We start from the raw sequence: 6,000 nt of genomic DNA, 5'->3' as shown, positions 1-6,000 counted from the left end.
AAACCAACGAGAATGAAATACAGACATTTACATCTTATCATGTTTGCGTGCACATAAAGACAACATAAAACGTGTTTAAAACTTTCATGAGAGGTAGATATAACATATAAATAGGAAAAACTGTCCCTTGTTTATTTTTACCCCCAGTTTTCTTCTATATTCAGTAATAATTTTTTTTTTTTACTTTTCAATAGTATATGACAGCTACCAGTGCAAATGTCTCACTTTAACATTCACTTTTAATTTTATAGACACAGGTTAGGTATTAATGATGCCTAACCTAACACTGTATCTTACACACTGTATTGCGCTGGCTAGTCTGATATATGGTAGCTGGTACTGCCATGGTAGTCAGGCTAGGGGACATTCCTTGGTCCTCTGCATTTTATTCCTCAATCTTGGGAACACTAGGCACATCAGAGAAAAGTTCATTCAGTATTTTTCTATAAAGGGTCTTCGTGAAATGATTTCTCTGCGAGATTCAATCACACCTTCTGATTCTGCAGACTCACCTGTCTCTGCAATCGCTGCTGTCTGAACAGTTTGTATTCGTGGTGACTGAATAACCGATGGCTGTGGTGTCTCATTTATTATTCCCTGGGCATGTACCGTTTGGCCAGAAGGTGACAGCACTAGAGTGACAGCTGGGGAGCCTCTTCTGGTGCCTGATGCAGCTACAGAAACATGAGCTAAACCAGGGATTGAATTTTGACCAGTCTGAGTCTGCATATGAGCAGATTCACTCTCTGTCACACAGAATCTGATCCATCCTGCTGGGATTCAACTGTTTACATGGTCAGTTGTCTTCTATTTTTTTTTCCTGCCACATTTATTCATTATTAAGACATTTGCCATTTGCAATCAATGCTTTGCCCCTTCCCCGTTTCCTTCTTCATTTATCCTGCCGCGATGTGATTTCTGCAGTGGCCCTGGTCACTGATTACGGACGGGAGGGTGTGGAGATGAGGAACCCACTGCCCCTTGGGAGGCGCGCCACTGCCCAGCAACCCGGTGAAGGCGGCCCTGTGTCGGCCGCACTCAGCTCTGACGTGCAACCGTGCTTCCCCGCTGAGCCAGGACCCCAGCAGTCATTTTTATGCTGTTGTCACACACGACATTAACATTATTCAAATCTTTGTCTTAATGTTTTTGTCTCCTGACCAGTAACAGTTCCAGGTATTATCATCATTCTCATTGTCTCCCAATAAACCTTAAACTTACTCCACTGAACGCCCTTATACTTATCTCATTTTTAACTTGAACTTATCCCAAGGCCAGCTTCATGCTGTCTTACTGTGAACCTTACCCTTTTTCAGGATGGTCGACTTTGAATCCTAACGGGCATTTGTAGATGAAACTGAATGCCTGGCTCTCTCCCAGATCAGGTCTCCAGACTGGCTGCTAAACCCCTACTATTCCTCAGTGCCTAAGAGGGCACATACCCGTGGGCTGCCTCAAAGGCAGGAAAAGGTTAGGTTACAAAGATGGCACAGGCAACTATACTCCAATTAAAGAAAAAAACAATAACAAAGATGGCACAGGCTTGGGATCAGGACAACTACCAAACCCTGAACCACGTAGAGCCCCCATCAAATATAATTATCCCAGGAACCATAAGCTATGACTCAGAAGCAGACCACCTCTGTACAAGTTTATCTGATGTAGTTTCAAATCAAAAGAAAGACACTCAAATCCTACAAGTCCACTTTAAAGCATGTATTGTTTACTCCTTAGGGGAGCAACGTCATCACACTATAAGGTGCGGACAAGGGGAAACCTTGCAATTCATTTTGTAGAGTGGAATGCAGAGTGGTAAACAACGCCCTTTTGAGGCAAAGCTGGTGCCCCTCCAAGAAGGTCAAACTGACAACTGTGTTCAGACGACCAACAGCCAATGGCTTTTAGCAGAGAAGAAAGGAGAGTGAGCCATTTTCTTGAGGGTAATTCAACTTCTCCATATTAAAGCTGTTAGGCAGCTAAATCTAGTAGCGACGTGCACCTTCACTATGACCAAATGACTTCTACTAAGAGGTTTCCTGGCATCACATAGAATTGAACTTTCAGTCCCACCTTTACCAATATGGGTGACCTCTCCCCTTGTATATGGGTCTTGGTACAGCTATATATATTAATCCAAGAGCTAGCTGATGCTCTTAATCTCAGTGGCCTTTAGAGAGGTGAATCGGAATGTAGTGGTGTGGGAAAGTTAAGATAACGCTCTCTAAGTGCAAAACCAGACTCCAAAGCTTGGAGATTCATTTCTTTTTCTTTCTTTTCCTGGCCGCGCTCCGCAGCTTGCGGGATCTTAGTTCCCCAACCAGGGATCGAACCTGTGACCCCTGCAGTGGAAGCGCAGAGTCCTAACCCCTGGATAGCCAGGGAATTCCGGAAGCTTGGAGATTCTATTGTTCAGAGTTCAGTGTGTGAAGAAGGAGGTCTGAATGGAACCCGAAGCTTGCTGAGCTGGACAGGGGAAGCAGCCTGGCTTGACTTAATCGCTCTCAGGCAAGGTGCTGCACACACAACACAGGGAGATTTCTTTAACTTCTATAGCCCTTCAGCAGCTGGAGTAGTTGAAGGATAAGCGTGAAGTTGCATGAAGAAGGGTGGTCCAGCTTCTCTATTTCATGCTTTTGACTTCTCTAGGGGCATCCAATCTGGGTCAGTGTATGTAGGAGTCAGAGCAGGGGCTTTGGTAAGACTGAGCCGAAAGGTATTGTGTTTTGAAAGGGAGTATGAAGAAGCAAGTGGTTTAAGGGATATAAAGTGTGGTGCGAAGTACAGACTATTATTCATCCTGCACAATCTTCCTGTAAGCAGCTCTTTTGCCCCTTTTCTGTTTGTCTATCTCTGTTTCCCCTCAGACCTTAGTTATAAAAATGAGATCACGGGCTTCCCTGGTGGCGCAGTGGTTGAGAGTCCGCCTGCAGATGCAGGGTATACGGGTTCGTGCCCCGGTCTGGGAAGATCCCACATGCCGCGGAGCGGCTGGGCCCGTGAGCCATGGCCGCTGAGCCTGCGCATCCGGAGTCTGTGCTCCGCAACGGGAGAGGCCACCACAGTGAGAGGCCCGCGTACCGCAAAAAAAAAAAAAAAAAAAAAAAAAATGAGATCACTAGGTAACGTTTAACCTAACTCCTGACTTATGCTCTTCTGAATGTACACCATGCCTTCCCTAACGCGTTGAGTCATTTCCCGGATTCTAAGGAGTAAGAATGAAGAATTAAATAGTTGAAGAATGACTGACCCTCTACTCCTAATTTCCCCGTTAGCAAATTTGCAGGTGAACCACGTGGACAAGATAGCATCCAAAGGAAGATCACGAGCCAGCAGATCTGCACGCAACAGAAAAATGACGAAGAATCTGACCCTCTACCTTAATGATTAACTGAGATTATTTCCCCTTTTTCCCTTTAAAAACTTTCATGACTGAGCAGAGTCTTTGGGGTTGGTTTTGGGATTCCACCTTCTCCCTGGGTAGCCGGTTTCCTGATTAAAGCAACATTTCCTTTCCAACCAACTCTTGTCTCTTTAATATTGACTTTTCAAGTGGTGAACAGCCGAACCTGAGTTCGGTAACATTCCCTTTAGCACTAAGCACTTCAAAATGCAGGCCACAGTGAAAGGTTAAGACAGCAGTAGGAGTATCCAGGAGAGGGAAGACCACGAACGGACTCATCATTGTTGTGTTGAAAGGAGACTCTGAGTGCAGCAGTAAGTGGTTGCATACAATCAACCCGGACTAACGTTGTTTATTTCTAATAAATATCTAGAGGAATTCTTCAGTGACTCAGGAGTTATATATATTTTGAATGTAAACTGGTTCTCTAATATACGAATCAGGTTTCCAGGTAATCCTTGGAAATAAAATTTTGTTTTTGAAAATCAGTGTATTATGTTGGAGATTGTGATGGGCTTCACTCGCTCAGAGGAAAGATGACATTTTAATACCTTCTGATCCTTAAAAAATGTGAATCTAGGCCATGCTAGACCTCTGAGAAGTCCTGTTTGACAATGCAAGCTGAAAAAGACTAGATAGTGACTGACTTACACATCACTTTGGTGAGGAGAGAACTTAACCCCCCCGCCCCCAATCCCAGTAGTTGAATTTCCAGAAATGGGGGGACTAAGCTGATTATTAATGCTGAAGAAAGACTAGGAGATGAGCTGTCTTCTCATCTGTTCCATATCTGTTACAGAGGACTCAAAAAGAAGCAGGAGCTGCCCAAGGCTTAAGTGTAAGCTTTGGTTCTTTTTAAGAATGTTCGGTTTATACGCTGGGCTAGAAATGAGAGAGGGTTGCAGATGGTGAGCCAGTTGTTCCCTAGACAACCTCGCCAGCACACTGGGAAACAATCCCTGCTGATTTAGCAGGGCCACTGTTGCAAAAACCTCAAAGTGCCCATCGCAGGTTCTTGCTGCTTTCGGGACAGACCACTGTGGAATCCCGAGGGAGAGCTTTCTCAGCCTGGCTGGGAAAGGGTAAGTCTCTCCAAGGTCTTTTAGCCTCCTGCTTTTAGGGCCAGCCTTGATAGCTGCACAGCTGTTAAGAATCGCCATATAACATCCATAAAATGGACCCAATAAAACTCTTACCAAGGGAATGGGGAGTACAAAATTGCAGGGGGGCCGAACGGGGAGCAAGGCAATCTCCTCTAAGTTACTGCCTCTTCACACACACCAAGGGCATTGCCAAAGGCATTAAAGTAATTTAGAGGTCCAAGACTGTATTCTAAATTTGTGCCTTACAAATAGAATCCTGATTCTCTAGGGTTTTTCGGATACTTAGCAAATTTTGTCAAATATGTGTCTTTTTTTTTTTTTTTTTTTTTACGTTACGCGGGCCTCTCACTATTGTGGCCTCTCCCGTTGCGGAGCACAGGCTCCGGACGCGCAGGCTCAGTGGCCATGGCTCATGGGCCTAGCCTAGCTGCTCCACGGCACGTGGGATTTTCCCGGACCAGGACACGAACCCGTGTCCCCTGCATCCGCAGGCGGACTCTCAACCACTGCGCCACCAGGGAAGCCCCAAATATGTGTCTTTTTAAAAAACCTAAAAGAGGGCTTCCCTGGTGGCGCAGTGGTTGAGAGTCCGCCTGCCGATGCAGGGGACACGGGTTTGTGCCCCGGTCCTGGAAGATCCCACATGCCGCGGAGCGGCTGGGCCCGTGAGCCATGGCCGCTGGGCCTGTGTGTCCGGAGCCTGTGCTCCACGGCGGGAGAGGCCACAACAGTGAGAGGCCCGCGTACCGCAAAACAAAACAAAACAAAACAAAACAAAACCTAAAAGAACTTTAAATGTAGAAATAGAGTGAACCTCATTTTCTGATCACAGGGCAGGAGAACCAAAAATTAAGAGGAAAATGGCAATATTGTACAGTTCTTGGGTCAAAGGGGAATTATAATGAAAACTGTGATAATAAATAATTTTGAAGTCATCAATAATAACATTGTGATGGTTAATTTTATGTGCCAACTTGACTGGGCTAAAGGATTCCCAGATAGCTGGTAAAACATTATTTCTGGGCATGTCTGTGCGAGTGTTTTCAGAAGAGATGTGCATTCATTCCGTGACTGAGTAAAGAGTTCCGCCCTCACCGATGTGGGTGGGCATCACCCAATCTGTTGAGAGCCTGAATAGAACAAAAAGGCAGAGGAAGGGCGAATTCCCTCGCTCTCTTCTTCAGCTGGGATGTCCACCTTTTCCTGCCCTTGAACATTGGAGCTCCTGGTTCTCTGGCTTTTATTTATTTTTTAAATTTTTATTGGAGTATAGTTGCTTTACAATGTTGTGTTAGTTTCTGCTGTACAGCAAAGTGAATCAGCTATACGTATACATATATCCCCTCTTTTTTGGATTTCCTTCCCATTTAGGTCACCACAGACCACTGAGTAGAGTTCCCTGTGCTATACAGTAGGTTCTCATTAGTTATCTATCTCTGGCTTTTAGACTCAGGGACCTACACCTGCAGCTCTCCCTCCATCCCCCATTCTCAGGCT

The 6,000-nt window shown here is 45.2% G+C and overlaps 1 pseudogene; it reads right to left on the bottom strand.

The window, feature by feature from the left end:
- Window positions 1-280: 280 nt before the first annotated feature.
- Window positions 281-5,614, bottom strand: LOC116747197 (annotated as a pseudogene).
- Window positions 5,615-6,000: the final 386 nt, after the last annotated feature.

Source organism: Phocoena sinus, chromosome X (genome assembly GCF_008692025.1).
Source record: "Phocoena sinus isolate mPhoSin1 chromosome X, mPhoSin1.pri, whole genome shotgun sequence".
NCBI classification, from domain to species: domain Eukaryota; kingdom Metazoa; phylum Chordata; class Mammalia; order Artiodactyla; family Phocoenidae; genus Phocoena; species Phocoena sinus.
Note: the sequence above shows the minus strand (reverse complement) of the source record. Positions and strands in the feature narration are given on the sequence as shown.